We start from the raw sequence: 18,806 nt of genomic DNA, 5'->3' as shown, positions 1-18,806 counted from the left end.
TGATCTCAATCTGATCTCGAACTTTTGAAATTCCCTATGAATTGCCAGGTCAACCTGTTGTTTATTATACATTTTATATTATAATTTTAGTAACAGACTTCTAATTATAATTAAGATTTTATCTGGTAAACATTATAATCTTCCAGAAAGTTATTTTTCATTAGGTTAGGATTTTTTTAGAAAATCTCAATTGTGACCTGAGGACAGATGGAAGACTAAATAATCTTGTGACTGGAAACAAATATACATTCGTTCTTTAAAATCTTTGTAGAATCAAAGATATTATGTTGTGTCTAGTAATACATTTGGGTTGGAATTTATTTCTTCAAATTATTGAATTCAAAGTGATTCATCTCTGGAAATACAAAGGTCTCTTCAAAAATAAGATTTAATTCTTGGATTGTATTATTTTTTATCCAACAAAAGAATGTTGTCAAACCAGAAGTATACAGGCCACCACGGGGATATGAACGCCTTCATCGTTGGATTTAATTTGGATTTCGACTAAAGTTTATTTAGAACTTTAACTATTAGGAATTGTGTCTGTAATTCTAGGATTATCTAAGATTTAGTTCACAATACCGTAAGTTCCTTTTTTCTACATTTTCACTTTGCATTCTAGGGAAATAAATTATTTTTTAATTTTCCAAGCCTGTTGCTTCTCACTCTTTTCTATTACTTATTGTAAGACCACATATCGTAATACCATACTGGTTCCGAAGTTTCTGGAAACATTCGAGCACCGTGGTTACATTGACACGTTTTGATAGATCTTCTAAAACATGATGGACGATTATGGTTAAACAGTTATGTCCTTTATACGCATATGATCCCTTGTTCACATTCTGAGGCGCAATGATCTCGTCACATGAAAATGGAACCCAGTAAATGAGAGGTAATCCCGTACTTAACACAAAATCATCTTACCGCTTGATATACACTTCTTCCTGCCTGTGTAACAGTGGATACGCTATCGAGTATTTATAGAAATTGGTTATAGGTACTTCTGTACTTAACACCGCGTCAAGCTTACATGTTTACTTGAACCTTTGCAGTTGTGGAAATGCTGTGCAATCTTTATATAACTCGGTACATACAATAAAGACGTCACAATATAGGGGCGAATTTTTTAAAATGGTGTGTGGGGAGGGGGATCCGTAAAGAAGTTTGCGAGAGGTCTGTGGAGCGAAGCTTACAATGTGAGCCCTTCGAACAAAATCCCCTGAATCCCCTGCATTTGAAGCGTTTCCAGAGTAATAAATACATATATCAAAGTGTTAAAATAGTCGAAAGCATCCTTCCGGTTTTTAACTCCCACTCAGCTTTCTCGCTTGCAATATATCGCAGTTAGGAAGCAGGTGAGTGTAAACCTGGTGTACATGTAGGTACTAGCATGCAGGTTTCCATCAGTACCAGTTCTTGATCCTATGTGTCTTGGTTTATTCATAGCTGCATGAATGTGTCGTATCGATTACCAGGCCCACAGGGTCATATCCACACACTATAACACTTGCATTGAATCTCACATCAGAGTATTATATAGATCCTTCTCTTATTTGCTGCTTTTTCCCTTTATTCTCTCTCTCTCTCTCTCTCTCTCTCTCTCTCTCTCTCTCTCTCTCTCTCTGGTATGACCTCCTTGTTTATAATGTTTATAATCAACTCGCTAAAAAATAGGAACTTATTGGAGCCATGAATGTGTACAAGTTTGTTTGGATGAAAACTTTTGTTTTAAAGCGGGTTGGTAAATATGTGAGAGAGAGAGAGAGAGAGAGAGAGAGAGAGAGAGAGATGGGGGATATCTCAATTTGGCTCCGAAACATTGGGACATAAAGGTGTTTCTTGTGTCGTGTCATTTTGGAAATTAAATTTTAATGTTTATTCGAATTATTTGGATTCTTAAACATTAATTTGTTTCTGTGGAAATATTTTGAATTTTCATACCAAATTCTTGAACAAAGACATTTCAGTAATTGAATAACCTGATTATTTCTTGTGTTTCTACAAAGAACATTAGACTTCAACACAGTACAGGATTCACCATACGTCATCGCCTTCCACCATGGACTCTTCTTATGGACTCGAACTTGAATTCATTCGAATATTTCAATATTAGGACTTCTGAAATTTTATTCGTGGATTATTCTTGGATTATTTTTTGATTTGATTCTTAAAACCGTAAGCTCTTTTTTCTTCTCTTCATTTTTACAGTATTTTTCCAGGGACATAAATAATTTGTTAATTATTTCAAAGCTTGTTGTTTTCACTCTTTCTTGTGCGACTGTTTATTCGAGCCTAAACGCGTAACACTTGTTATAATGTTTATAATAAACTCGCTAAAAATAGACACTTTTTGGAGACATGCATGTGTACCTAGCTTGATTAGACTTAGCAGTGTGGATGAATAGCCTGGAACCCTGGCCTCCCATGATGCTTCGCACACGAAACATCATGGGAGACCAGGGTCCAAGGACATTTGAATGAAGAGGATGAATGTGTACCGAACGATCTGATTCACTCTCAGATTTTTGAAAGCTGCATTTCCATTGGCTAATTCATGTGTCACCAGAACATTATTATTATTAGTATTAACCACAACAAGAATATTTTCTTCAGTTCGGCGGAGAATTATTTCGGAACAAATAGTCAAGCCCAACTTCTCCGATCTGGAACTTTAACTGTTCAGTCCCTTATTATGCTTTTTGACATGTAAGGACGGAGTATATTAAGTGGGCTGACCAATCTCAATTTGTTGGTTGGGTGCCATAGATCTTTCGAACTATAATATATGTTTTCTTTAACCTTAAGATAATATATTTTCCAGCTAATGCAATGGAAATAATCAGTTCTTTTTATTGAACTAGGAAAATAATACTTTTTCAGGAAATTTTGCCCCTACCCCAATTGTATAATTAAAAAGTCGGTGCCTTAGGATATCCTTGAACATTGGGATTGCCATCAAGAGGCCTATAACTCGTTAGATGTTACTCTGGGACGACAAGAACGCAGAGTCTGCATGGCATATTGACGAATTGAATGTCGAGTCTGCATCTCCCATTGACAACTTGAATGTCGAGGCTGCATGTCACATTGACGACTAGTGCGCAGAGACCGCGGGCTACACGTATTAAATTTTTCTGTATACATAAAATATCTCGCCATAATTACTGCAATACATAAAATGTACACCCTTGTGATGTCGCATGTGTACAAAGTTTCCAACACTGGTAAACAAGTAATTAAATAATGTTTTATACGTTATTGATAATCAGATGATGCAGTAACTGTCTTCTTTTATTTACCAGGACACGCACCACGATTTTAATAGTAAAATCCAAGTTCAGTTACTTTTATTTAAGCAATATACTTTGAAAAGGTAAATTTATTGAAGAAAAGCATTTCAAAAATACGTTTACAAGGTTATTTAGGTGCATCGTACGACCGGGGTTGCAAAATTAAGTCATAAACTTTATGACTGGATGAAGAATCAATAACACAGTTTTCACCTTCGCCAAGTGAATAAGTACTTCAAATTATTCGGATGTGAAAACGCCCATGTATTGCATCATTGCGGGGCGAACCTGCCCTTAATTGCATTATTAGGGAGGCAGGAGTTTCCGAAAATCCACGAATAGTTCCAAGCAGCTTGCAAAGCATCTGTTGATGAGGCAATGATTAGCGATAAGTTAATATATTTTTAGCGTTTCCAGTCAGTTCTTCTTGATGATGGACCGTGGTTACTGTCAGCGCAGGTACCACTAGCCCAGTGAGATCGAGTTCTTTCATTAGCGAGACCAAGTCACGCAAATGAGACCTTGAGAAGGTAGACATGGCGTGCCAGTCAGCTCACTCGGCTTATCATTTATGTCTCGAACCAGTCTCATACCAAAACGCTCGTATTTTCGTGAGCAGAAATTTTATTTACTTGTACCTAGTCCCTGAGTGTTCTGGATGTGTCTGTCCCTAAATTGAAAAAATCGTTGATCAAAGATGTTTAAATTTACAGGCGCAATTAAAACTATTTCCAGTCTTGCTCATCATTTATTAATTATCGTCATAATTAAAATTACTGGAGGGAAGATGTATGCCCAAACTACGTCCCAACCGATTGAAAGAGTATTAGACGGTCTATGTTTCTGGAGACGTGAACGAAAGAAAAGTATTGGACAGCCCATATGGCACAAGCCCGACAGAAAGTTCATAGAAGAACAACTTTGTATGAATCATATATCTTCTCCTTGATAACGAGAAGGCCAGGACAATGAACCGTGCATCAATGTATCGGACATGAATATTATCTGATATCGCGATTGCCCATGAAGATATTCATATACCGTGCGGCAAAGTTCTGGTCATTGTTAGCATTCTTTTGCAAATGTACGTCAAAAACCACCGATATATCCGACATTATCAAAATCGTGTTTCCGAGGATATTTTACACGTAAGCGTGGAATGTATAAATGAATGGCTTTCATTTCCAAGAGGTTTATATGAACTTCCTTCTTATGAATCATCTACATGTCATTAACCGTCCTAAGTACATTAGTAAGAGTGAATCCCAACAAGATAAACTGGCATTGTAATAAGCCCTTCACCGAATTGAGTAGGCCGAGGAGATGTAATAAACTTCTTTCCCATATCAACATTGTATCTGATACTTGCGATGCGTTTGGGGGGAAGACTACAAGTTGATAAGGGCTGAGAGTTCCATATACAAAGTGATTATGCATCCTGAGCGAAGAATGAGAGAAATAAGGTTGTTCATGTCGTAAACCAAAGCTATACGTCATGCTGTTATAGCATTTCGTCCAGAAATGAATTCACCGCAGTGTACGTCATGAACGGGACATAACATTAGTATAACGTCTTATTAAAAGCCCAGCGTAAATGTCTTGTTTGATGCCTTCTCCCATGCTTAAAAATGCTCTCGTTTGGGAGGAAGATGCCAAGATAATATATACGGAGTGTTCCATACCAAGATGAACAAAATATTGAGAAGTAATAATCGGATTTATCTGCATTGATTATCCGCTACATAATGATGGAAGTTAGGTTGTTCATATCGTGAGGCAAAAACCAAACTTACAGAATATTTTTGTAGTGTTGCTTACAGGAACATCTGTGGCTGATGTCCTGAACTCTTAGCAAGGCTTGCACTTGGGGCCTAATGTAACTTGTGGAAATGGTGAACTACCCCCTATAGAAATGCAATCAATTTATTGAAATGACGTTTAAATGCAAAAAAATTGTATCTTACTGGCCAAAGTCATACGTAACAATCACGGTTCGATAACTGAAACAATTCGAATCAATTCACCTGAATCCACAAATTGTTGCATGCAACAAATAACACGCTCTGACTTACAATACCACTGAAATAAAAAAGAGGATGGTTAAATTTAAATACAGAATAAATTCAATTCATGAAGATCCATATTTGAAGCCTTAAGCGAAACTAAATGCTGGTTACGTACGGGAATAACGGTAGCCACCTAGCGAGTAGAAAAAGGAGTTGACATGTAGAACGTTTTATTGTCTTCAAGTGAGGACTAATTTTAGAGGAAGCAGAGAGATATATCACTAACGCTAATGTGATCAGGTAATGTATTTGACAGAGACAAACGATACTGCTACGATAAAATCACATGAACACCATTCCATGTTCATGGAAAGCATTGTGTCTCTGTTTAGATAATTTTTAATATTTGCTAACAGATTGATATATATATCCAGGTAACACAACCTCACTCTGGTCGTAAAGCTATTGCAAAAGTGGAGTGTTTCAAATACAGTTTTCGTAAATCGATAAAAAGGACGAATAACAAATTATCTTTTTTTCCCCACAGAATTCTGATTGCTAAAGGCTAATTAGCTTTTGCATCCGTATGAAATGATTCAGAATCCGATGTGATTTTAGTTACTATGACTACTGCAGGAACTTCATCCACCACTCTGGCTACTGTGTGTACTACACAGTGCAATCAGAGGGAGGAGAGATGCGAATGTTGATGAGAAGAAAAAGAAGGAACATGAAGCAAATATGGTGGACGCAATAAGTCCTCCCACACCAGAGGAAACAAAAAAAGAACTGCAGTCCTAACATAAGCTAAAGCGAATCTTTCTTGCACTGGAATTCTGGGTTGAGCCTCCCCACTTAGTTGGCTTCGTCCAGTTGTTCCTATATCTCTCACAGTAAGTACATGTTACTGAACACTGACTTAAAAGAGGATGGTAGATGAAACACTATGCAATAAAATGCGAAATGGGTTGACAACTACAATAATTTTAATTATAAAAATACAATTGCATAACTGCAACATTGCATTGTTATGACGTATGTATACAATCTACACAATTTCAAGTTCTGAGCATAAATTTAAGAAATGTGTGTGTGTGTGTGTGTGTGTGTATGTGTGTGTGTGTGTGTGTGTTTCAAATTTTAGTCATATCGCTACGATGTCTGTAGGATGAAGAATTTAAGAAGCAAAGAAAATATAATGTTTAGGAACAAACTTACGAATGGTAGAAATATTTTCTAGAACAGAATATCCGAAAGTTAACTTCGAAAAATTAGAGGGAAAACACCAAACAATTGTCCTCAATTTTTTGTGCTTAATAATAATAATAATAATAATAATGATAATAATAACAATAATAATAATAAATTCATTCATAACAAGCAATATATCCTATAGAAAAAAATATTCACATTCAGTCTGTTTTTCCGGTATAAAATCGAACTCCCACCAACAAAACCGTACTCCAGCAAACTGAAACTGCTTCATTCGAGTATCTTGGACCTTCAACGTTTTCTCTTTCATGAATCTGAAAGTCGAATTGATTGGCACTTCTATATTGCTGTGCTATATCCTTGTTCACCAGTTTTACAACGAAGAATTTCTGTAGTTATCAATAAATGCAGTCAAAATAGTCAAACTGCAAAATTGTTGTTAAGCTTGTACCTAGGCTTGAAATATATGCAAGAATCACCAGATCTTCGCTACAATAAAACGAAATAAAACCTAGGTTTATCTGTACATACATACTTGTAATGCTTTCCTATAGCATGAAAATGAAATATCAATCCCAACTCCACGCGCATTTCCACTACCTAAAACATACCATGAGCGTACGGTCATGGAGATGCACGTGCTGTTGCGACTGATATTTCATTTTTCAGCATGATTGCAAAATTCGGCAAATGTCCGTCTCATGAAATTTTCTAGCGTATTTCGATACATTTTACAAGATTTTTTAACGGACACACTTTTAGTTAAAGCAATTTCAGCCAGTATTGTAACATCAAATAGATCGCTTACATCCCATAAAAAATCGAATTATGTTAATAAATAAATAAATGAAATAAATTTAACGAAGTAAGTAATCGACTATTTCAAATTTCAACTTATGAATCCTGGACGAGCGAGGAGAAACGATATTTTAATAATGTCCCTTTGTGTTTCTCTGTTGCATGTATGTACCAGAAAACTCAAAATACCTGAGAGTAGTCTCAGAACTGCCTTTGTTTGTTTTTAAAAGAACGAATATACCAAATGAACTCTCCCAAACCTATGAAAATAAAATTTAAAGATGAGACAGTAAAATATGAGCTATCTAATCAGTCTGTGTCGAACCATTATAAATAAAATATATTTGAATTATATTGACAAAAACAAACATAAGCAAAACTAAATCTCCAAACAGATCTTGAAAATGTAACCACTGAAACATGAAATAAAATAAACAGAACTTAAGGTCAATAATCAAACATAATTTAAAAGACACGAGTCACATATATTCAATGACTTCATGTTAGTATTGTCTATACAGACGAAATATGTGAAAACGAAAAAGGAATGGAATATTTCACCATTTTACTCGAATGTTTACCCCTCACGTTTACGCATGTCATTAGCTTCGTCGCATAGCTCTGATGAAGAAAGGCACTGGAGAGTAGGTTATTCCCAGAATTCCCTTCCGTTCTGGAAGCGGCTCGCCCTCTACCGGAAGAAATTCGAACCTTTGAATGAGTGTGGCAAGAAAGAGAAATAATTCCATACGAGCCACACTTTCTCCGAGGCACACACGCCTTCCGATGGAGAACGGAATATGCTCCTCAGGCTTTCTTATGTGACCATCTGCATCTAGATACCTTTCTGGTCGGAAAACGTCTGGATCTGTAAAGGTTGAAGAATCGTGGAGTACTGAATGAAGATTTATGAGGATTGTTGTCCCTACAGGAATACGATATCCCCGAAAAAGGATTTCTTTCGATACGGCGTGGGGTACTGCAAGGGGAGCCACGGGATAGACTCTCAATGTTTCCAAGATGGTAGCCTCTAAGTATAAGAGATGTTCATTATCTTTTAATCTGGGCAATCTTTCTCTACCAACCACTTTATCTATCTCCTCGAAGCACTTCTTCTGAATCGCTGGAAAATGGATAAAATGTAGTAATATCCATCTTATACTCGTCGCCGTTGTTTCGCTCCCCGCACCGAATAAATCTCCAATCAACATGCATAACTGCAAGTGAGTAAAAGTGGAAACTTCGCCGCCTTGTTCTCTTCTGCGAGCCTCGGAGATATAGAGGTCAATGAAGTCACGCGCAGACCCATCCTCGAAAGTGTTCTTATGTTCTTGAATCATACTTTCAAACCACCTGTTTGTTTGCTTTGAATTCTCTTTCAGATACCTCATTTTTAAAGGATCTCCAGGCAAATACTGAAGTAGAGGAAAACAATTCACCAGAACACTAGCATTGCCAAGATGTGTCACTGCTTGATTTAGTTTATCCAAATAATTTCTGAAGGTGGCTTCTGTATGCTTGAATCTTTTTCCAAATATTATCTGGGAGATAACATTGGCAACGCATGTATTTACTATGCCTTTAGTTTGGAAAGGATGGCCATTTTGTTCTTCGAAAAGTTTTACCAATTCTTGAGCTTCCTCAAGTATATTCTGTTCGAATGACGAGCGCCCAAATCCGAACTCTTGCAACGCATTCACAGCAAAGCGTCGGTGCTCCTTCCACAATGCTCCAGAAGTGACTATTATTCCACTATTTTTGTTCAGCATCTCTGACAGGAAGTTTCTTGGTCTGTCTGAAAAAAAGCGACCATTTTGAACAAGAGCTTCCTTAATGGCACTGTATCCACTGATTACGATAATCAGCTGCCTGCCCGTATAGAAACTATATATATCTCCATATTCGTTCCGAAGTTTCTGAAAATACTCAAGAACATCCTTGTTAACGAGCGAAAGAATATTACCAAATATAGGGAACATGGGCTTTGGGAATGGCGGAATGCCAGTTGGTAATTTGGTTATGTAATAAACCAACAGAAAAACCAAGAAGAAAAGAAAAGCTGAAGCTACGTTGACACTGTATATTAACTCTTCAAACATGCTTTACGATTCTGGCTAGCTTATTGTATTGTCCTTTCCTATCACTTTTGAGAATGGAACCAAGTAACTGTTAGCTATTTCTCTACGTAACAACGGCTTCAGCGAACAGGTTTGAATCCACGTCTTTTCCTGTTTATGTTGCACTGGGAACGATGTGCATGCCTTGTATAAATATATGAGAATATGCCACAATGTCTTTTCCAGTGCAGTACATTTAGTATGTATTGGGGTCAATGTAAAACTCCTTAACATGTAGGCTATAGTATGTAGCTCTAAATAGATCCTCGCTGTTCACGCTATCTTGAGCGTGCGGACTTCTTTGTTTGGAAATACAATAATTACGAGACTCCAATACCCTAGTTCTCTTATTTTCTCCACACCCTATGATCCTTGCAGGTACTACGTAAATCTATACGTCACTCGTCATTCAGATCCGACTTTGGGGAGTAGAATTACAGACTTAGACGGACAAGAACTGATATTGTATTATAGTCAATTATAGTGATACACATACCTACTATTTGAGAGTTTTGTTTGGTTTGAAAATTTGAAGCAATGCGCGGTATTAATATAAATGTTCTAGCCCTTCAATAGAGTGTCATTAAAGTTATAAAGTCATTGTGCAGAATATTCAGCCTAAAATGAATTCATGGGAGAATGCTAGATCAATAATTTTTACCAATTATCAATTATTTCTCACAGTAATAAAGTTTGTTACCCTTTTTTAAATTTCTTTTGAACTCGATATTGGCAAACATGTACAGTTCACTAGTGCCCATTGCTCCAATCTATATTCTAAAGTGTTTGAAGGAACAAAAATATAACATTAGAAATATTACCGTTTTTAATTATCGTGCTTTGCATATATTTATATAAAGTTAATTCATTTTGCATGAATCACATGCTTATAATGCTGAAAAATGTATCCTATCAATGGTTCATCTAAATGATCACTGCATTTGGTTAGGAATGTAATGTGGTTAATAGATTATGAAATGATGTTTCCTACTGGAGTGTAAAAGAATGAGACCTTAATGTTTAAAATGGGTATATCAAAATTGGCTACAATGGGACATTAACATGGGGAATACAGGGCCGGCACTTTGGCGACAATGGGACTTTAACATTGGAATAAAGGGCCACTTTAGCGACAATGGGACCTTAAAGTTAAAAAAATGGGTATATAAAAATTGATAACAGTGGGACTTTAACATGGGCATACATGGCCACTTACGGACAATGGGACAATAAAGTTCAAATAGGAAGTTTGCACTTTGGGGTCAATGGAAATTGAACATGGATAACGTCATGGGGTTTATAGGGTGAAATGCATTTATAGGGACAAAGGTTCATAGGGACAAACATAGACATACAGAAACAAACAAGTACACGTGCAAACAAAGAAGACGGAAACATACAGAAAATAAGAGAGAGATGTTCCAAAGAAAGACTCACAGATAGAATAGAGACTCCAATAAGAAAAGTCTATTGTTTGGGTACAAAATATTTAAGTATATACATGGGTTCTCTGACCTGTGCTATGGTCTAAGGATTATCCATATAATATATAGTCATTTGGACATGAAACAAACCTATTTAGAAGTTATTCAGTTCTTGGATCTAGTAAGCTACTTTTTAAAATTAAAGTTCATGCCTTAAAAAACACCTCATATACAATGTATTTACATTTCATAAAAAATGACACTTTCTTTCACGCACCATTTTTAAGAAATAGCTAAAGCAAGAAAAAACTATCAGATAGGACAAAGTTCATGTTTCTCTCTGTATCCGTCACACACGTTGTTTAAAATCTGGCCAGCTACCACTTGTGTCCCAGTGTAGATTTTTTTCATCACGAACTCCCTTTCATTCGTCATTCTTCTGTTATGTTCATCGTGCTAGGTACATTTATCGGTAAGCAGATCAAGTGCAGTCATTGTCTTCTTCCCATGTAGGTACAACGTATGCAATATGAATAGTCACTTTTCCATCGGTGATGTCAAATTTTCCTCTCATCGTCTGCACGTCTTCAATTGCCCTCAAAAGTTTGGAAGAAGTTAATTCTGCAGGTGTACTAAACCTGCGACATACAGGAGAGTTCAAACTGTCGTGATACATAGATAGGCTCAAACAACCACGATCATTGACTTGGTACTGTCGTTTGAGCTCCTCTAACAGTGAGTCAAATAAGTCCGTAATGAAACCTGCTGATTCCTCGGGTGGAATGTCACACGCGGCGTCTTTAAATTGCACTGTGTAGGAGTAAGTTGTCGTCCTAAATTTTCTCAAAATCGCTATCTGAGTCATTTGGATGCTAAAATACTCCTTTAGGGCTACTGAATCCTTTCCGTTCTTGGACGCACTTTGCTGTGACGATATGGTGATGGTGAAAGAAGCCAGCGATGTTTGTTCCTTCTCTTTTTTCATCTGCGTAGAGTGATTCATCTTTTTCGGCGCTTGCTCTCGCAATGAAGTGTCGTTCCTGGAAGTCGAACCTTTTAATTCTGGTTGATATCAAAGTGTCCATAAGGTAAAGTCTTGTAGTCTGGAAGTTGCACTGATTGCACATAGTTTTCCATGGCGTTAGCAAATAAACAACTAAGACGTCGTAATTCGTTGGTGATGTGATCGTTACACACAGCATCGCACTCGAGTTTCTCATTGGACTTGAGCCTCTCATTCAATTCTTGCTGACTCGAAGTCATCTTAAGTGTTGGTGGCTATTGTCTTGGAACCAAATTGTTTTATACCAGTGTGTCCGTACGGTAAAGTGAAGTGGTTGGGAAGTCGCACTCGTTTCTAATACACGACTTGATGCACTTTTTACTAAGGTCGATTGATGATCTGGTGTTTGGCTCAACGTACAATCTTGTGAGCTTGGTAGGTGGTCACTTGGAAATCTTGATTCTTTCCAGACTGCAAGACTTCTTTCAAAACCCCAAAGTTCACCACCTGGCTGGTGCGATAATTGAGAGTCAATTCTTTCACTTTACACTTAGAATCTTGTCGTTGGGGTGCTCGTCCGTCTAGGCTCCTAAACGGTCTCCTTCGACCTCAGGGTGTCGGTGACCCAAGCGATCGATTTAGATGCAACTGTCCGTGTCAAAATAAAGGACACGATCTCCTAATTGGTGTAACGCTTCGTACAATTTTAAGCGAGCATGGGCTGTCACGTAAGCCGCAATGATGACATTTCCAAATTCGTCGGCTTCTACAAAGTCCAATTCTTCTTCGTAATTGACCGGGATCAAGTCCTCACGAAGGACGTCCACGCGTTTCATGTATTTGGTTTTGTCGTGAATCTTCTGGAAGTAGCGGGAAGGTTCTGTCAAATACACCGTCTTGGATAAGCTCGGTCATTGTTCCATTTCGCCCTACAAGCAATTTAATCTTCATTAAACGTGGCAGTTTGCAAGTGTTACTTTCCTTTTGCATTATTGTCAATGGCTGCTTGCAAGTGCTACATTCATAATTCTAGTCATGAATGTGCTATTCTTCATTGACGCTAGCTGTAAATGTCTGCTTGCAAGTGCTTAGATCTACTTTTCTTCTGCGTCATTGTATTCTGTTTAGAAACTTGCCACATTACAACTGCATCATTCCAACTGCTGTTCCCATACAGATGTGGCCTTAAAACAATGTAAATACTAAATTTTATCAGTATCGTCTTTATTTTCCAACATGTGTCGCCATTTGGTGTCATGATGGCATACTAAAGATTAGCATGACATTATGAAAAAAGACGGCGCTCTAAATTTCTAAAGTGTTTCCTTCACCAGAAATAATTATTGCTCCCCACGGAGCTTTACAGCATTCATTTTATGTCGATAAATATTGTACTTCTTTTAGTTCCTTTTTTAAGGTGTACGTTAGCAACGAAGTTTTAATCCTTCTCTAAAACCACTTGCTTTCTCAGAGATCTAAGTGATTTACAGCACCTTACGAAAAGAAAGACGCATAAAATTACAGCAGTGTGGTCCATCTTCTTCAGCCCCAGTTTTGACGCACTTAAGTATTTACTTTCACCGTTTAAGAAATCTACTTCTTAGTGATATGTATCATTACATTTGGAAACATCAGTTACTTTTGCAAATTAAGGATCAGAAACGACGAATATATATTCCCTCTTAACACTTCTTAACGAGCTTTCATCAGACGAACCCTGGTTGTACCTATTGTATTGTACGTCACCCATTTTGACGCACCTCACAGACGTTCATCCTTTCCTATAATACTATTGTACATAAACTCAGACGAAAATAATATGCTTCATAGCAACATCAACAGCACATAAAAAAGTTTGTAGGTAAAATGACATTTAAAAGAATTTAATTCTTAAAGGTTTTCTTATTCTTATCACAATCTTCATTTTTTAAGATATTTTGTCACAAAAGCCGAAATAATCAAATTGTGGAAAATCAAGTTTGTTTCGTGATAACACTGTTTACTTGCGATTAGAAGTACTAGATTTAGTGTACAATTATTTTTCAATACTTAATTTGCATTTTTAATGTACATAACCTCCACCTCTAACCTTTGAATGTATTTATATATAACAACAGCCTTAAAACCGGTTTGCATCCTTTAAAATTTGTGTCTCTAAAACTGAAAATAATTAGAGACAAAGGACATTATGTTACAGGAGATTTTACTTTTATTTATTGTAATTCTTATCATTATCAAACCAATTAAAAATAATAAATTGATTCAAGAATTAAAAGATATAAACATAGCACCCTAAGGTTCTAATTATTCAGCTGCTCATTGTCACATTGTAATATAAACTTTAAAAGAATTTTTGAAATATGAATGTGGTGATTCATGATGCCGACTTTTTAAGTGTGGTGCTCTTTGCAATATAAAAGTAGTTTAGTGAATTATCTTTGATGAGAGAGAGAGAGAGAGAGAGAGAGCATCAAAACTACATATTTCATTAAGTTATTGTAATTGTATACATGTATCCTGGGTCGGAAAACGTGTTTTGGGGCATTCTTAGGATCTTTCCTTCAGCAAGTTATCAACATGAGAAAAAACTCTACTGTACTTGCTTGATGATTATACAGGATAGAATTTTATTGATCACTGTCTTTTTATTTGGTTTGATTGTGTTTAATTGCCTACATGTATCCTGGGTAGTTAGTGGTGTTTTGGGACAGTCTTTTGCTGTTTTGGGGTAACCATGGGGTCTTTCATTTGGTGATAATTACCAACATGATTACACAACGCAGGAATTTACTGATCAAGTCTTTTTAAGGTTTGATTCATTATAATTGTATACATATATCCTGGGTATTTGAGAGTGTTTGCTAGCAGTCTTGTGTTAGCCCTATGACTTTCAGGGTGATAGGCAGACAGATTAAACTGTTGGATGTCTAATTCATACATAAGTTGTTGGAAATGATCTAACATAAAATTGCTGTACAGATTTGGGGAGACAAACAACTGTTAAAAAACATTACCTAAACTATTAGAACAGTCTTTGCTTTAATATTTACCAAAGGAATAGCCTATATAAATCTTGAGGACGCACACATTATGGTCAACAAGTATTGGTTGCTTGATTTGGTATTAGGTACGGAACCGACAGTAAATTTTTATGCTAAATGGCTTGTGTAATGGTCAAATGCAGGAATAGGTTGCAGATGTGCCAAAGATATCTTCTGATTGGTATTTCCAACCATTTGACAAGTGTAACAAGATCTATGGTACTTATAAACATCAATTTTTTTTTTTGGGCAAATAAAAATGATTGAGGATCGTGTGATAAGTCTCACTGACACCAACCTGACCAGCTAGACTATGAATTTCGTGTCTATACGACTTGGGAACAACAATTTCATTGCTTACTGACCACTCATCAACAGCAGGTACATCAAATGATCTCCACAAAGTAACACACTGGTACTTGTTTAACTTCAAGACTAGACAATCCAGGTGTTTGTTCCTTATAAATGCCTACGTGAATGGTAATTGTTGTTTTAGACTAATTCATCTAACAATATTGTTTTTATGAAAGCCGGTTTCCATGAAATATTAATTTTTCTTCAATATTTCCATTCAAAAGCTAAACACAGGACTGTATATAGTTTTTAATTATTTATTTTGCTTTATTGCATAGTTGTTTTGTGCTGATATTTTTTGTGTCATGACAATATTAACTTATATTTTAAACAGAATAAAATAACGATAAGATCACAGACAAATGAAGATAAATATGGGGGTTGGAGCGGAGGGGTGGGGGGCGATAGATGCTACAACAGCCTGAGCTGTGAGCAGCCTTAAGAACTTTTAAAGTGTTTAAAAAAATATGTGGGGCGGGTACTCTTCTAACAGAAAACAATCACATCTGTAGAAGATACATGTAAAAATTTGTACTAATCTTTTTAACTACTACATTCATTTCATATCCAAATGTATCAGGGAAGTTTGGTAATGTATTGTAGCAGTAATAATAAAAACAAATTGAGCTGGTTACTGGTAGCGGTAGAAACATTATTTGTATTCAATATATTTTATTTTTATATTTGCTACCAAAGGAGACTGATGTTTTATCAGTGAAGTACCTTACACTCAATCATCTTATCTGTACTATATACAAATGTAGTTTCTAGTTTGATATCTGTGGAAATAAAGCATCTCATAATTGTATGGAAATGTTCTTTATGTTTAGATACAAAAAATATATTTCATACTGTTAGAATTAATTTCTTATATAGTAAAATAAGTTCGTATTTTTGTATGTGATGTGCTTGTTGCAAGTCATTTGCCTCCTGCTATTGAATTGGAATTTGACATTTTAAATGAATTTGTCTTCTGAAATAATTAAAGATAATACTGGGAGCACCCCACCCCATCCCATCATAAGGTGGTCTACGAGACCTTTACGACGCATTTTTCTTTACCTGTCCACTAGTCACTTTACAAACATTAAAACTAATACACAAGCAATCGTAACATGGGTGACTCGTGGAAATTTCAGTTTTATTGCGAAATACATCACATGCATAATTGGATGTAGTATTCTGTGAGAACTTTCCATTACGTTTTTGCAGAATGATTTTAGGAGGCTATATCACCAATTCACTCTAGTGATATTTTACAATAGTGGGTTTTTTTTCCTATGGAAGCAATTATTTCAATGACATGTGTCTTTTTGAAATTTCGTAAGGATAATATACCATACAAACTTAAGAGTCGTGATATTTTTAAAAGTAGCAGAAAATGCAAACAAGTGTAAAGAAAATATACGAGAAAGAAAATACAGTAAATCAAGAACATGTATCGCTACTAGAAATACCCAAGTCGCAACATGTGGCATACAGTGAAGTGAAGAGGAGTCAGAAATCAAAATGGCTACTATTATCTCAAACTATGGCAGAGGAGCTGATAAAGTAGCACAGACTTGCGTACAATCGATGAATGAACGTTGTAAATATTAGAATACTAAAGCTGTGGTCAAATGATGGTGGAGAAACTTTTCCGTTAAACTAATGCCAGGGAATCGAACTTAGAGGATCTTAGCTTAGTTTGTATTCATCAGGGAATTGTGTGATAGATAAATGATCCCATGCATACAGTTTACCTACGATGGGTGTTTGGTTATAATTTGCATGAGTTTTCTAAATGTATTCGCATAGAATGCTGTATCCTGGTGTCAGGATAATGTGCCTGGGTGGGACATGATGTTATATGTCTGCGGAATGATGCCTCAATGCTAGACATAACTATAAACTGGCAAATACAGACATCGTGGCGATATGACTGAAACATTGTTAAGCTACGTTAAAATCCAAATCACACACACACACCACGTTTAAAAACAAGAAAAACGATTAAACATATAAGCTAGTTAGGATACGTCTCCAAGTAGACGATGCCATTATATATGTGGCACTCAGTGGAACTAATCGATTGATGACATGTTCTGTGTATTTTATTATGGTCGTATGATTCATTTTTCTTCAACTTTCTCACAACCTCTTCATTTCATTTTGCATAATGTTAACGCATAATCGGCTGTCCGTTTCGTCTTCAATATCTTGATCTCAAATAGGTTTCACAGTATTCCTAATTTTATCGGCAAAATATGAGATGAAACGATTACCAAGTCTGTCATTTCTACGGAATTCAAAATGCTGACGCCACGCGTCACGAATAAAATGATGAGGTTTCCGATTTATGTCTCCGTCCAGATATTTTATCTTTGGCCTTTCTTAATTTAGTTTTAGTGTTCCACAGAACTTCCCTGCATCCAGTTCCACAGCTTTTCCAAGTTACTGAGTTGTTAATGTGGCCCAGGTGGATAGAGCGTTCGGACTGGATGCGCGACGTCGCCGGTTCGAATCGCGGCCAAGCCATACAAATTGTTTTTATAAAAATGATACTAACAGCTGCCTAGCAAGGCGTTCAGCCTTAAGAGGCTAGTGTTAGGACTGTTCGACCTGGTGTCCGGATAATACGATTGGGTAGGACGTTATGTTACATGTCTGAGGCACGATTCCTCACTGCTAGACATTAATATAAACTGCCACATTGCAGACATAGTAGCAATATGACTGAAAAACTGTTAAAGCTACTTTATAAACCCAAAATTACACACAAACACACACTACAATATAGCATGATCAGCTTAACTTCAAACTTTGCTTTCTTGGAATGAAATGAAAAGCGTGGAGATTAATTGGTGCTTTATTTCAAGATGTTAAAACCATCGTTTGGCTTCACAGAAAATATATCAGGCAAAGTGCTTAAGAGTTTGTTCAGTTTCTTATTCAAGCTTGAATACAGGTTGGTACCTTAAGTATCCCATGTGTTCCACTGGCTAATGACACGACGCTGCTATCCTCATTAATTAATGACATGCGTATTCTGCTTCGAAACCTGTACGACTTTAGGTCTCACTGGATAGCTTCGTATTTTGAATCCACCCTAATTTTTAAGGTAGAAGGCATGAACTTAATTATCATAAACCTAGGATTTATAAATTCACACAAAAGCTAAACATGTAATGTGGTTTAGATTTACTTTGAGTTAGGCTTGAAAATGAGTTGGCTTGTTTGGTGACTGTCTGTCATAGTTAGACTAGCACTGGAGATTAAATGCGTAGCTTGGGCTGCAAGTGAACAGCAGACATGGCTTACGTTTTTACGTATGTCTGCTACAAAGGTAAATATCTAAAAATCGAGTATGCTAATTTATTTAAGTACTAGTGAACTTAATTCATGCATAAGGCACATGCTGATTATTTTAGCTGCCTTGTCACAGGAAAATATTCAAAATAGCTTTGTGCTGCAAAAAAATGAATGTTTGCATTCATTTTTTTTTACAGCACAAAGCTATTTTGAATATTTTCCTTTAACAAGGCAGCTAAAAGAGGGGTTGTGGCAGTGTTGGTTCAC

The 18,806-nt window shown here is 36.3% G+C and overlaps 1 pseudogene; it reads right to left on the bottom strand.

Moving 5' to 3' along the window:
- Nucleotides 1–6,267: 6,267 nt before the first annotated feature.
- On the bottom strand, nt 6,268–9,680 carry LOC149794523 (cytochrome P450 2U1 pseudogene; annotated as a pseudogene).
- Between the last annotated feature and the right edge of the window lie 9,126 nt (nt 9,681–18,806).

Source organism: Sinohyriopsis cumingii, chromosome 8, assembly GCF_028554795.1.
Source record: "Sinohyriopsis cumingii isolate HCF-2022 chromosome 8, ASM2855479v2, whole genome shotgun sequence".
Lineage (NCBI taxonomy): Eukaryota > Metazoa > Mollusca > Bivalvia > Unionida > Unionidae > Sinohyriopsis > Sinohyriopsis cumingii.
This window is presented reverse-complemented; position numbering and strand designations above follow the sequence as displayed.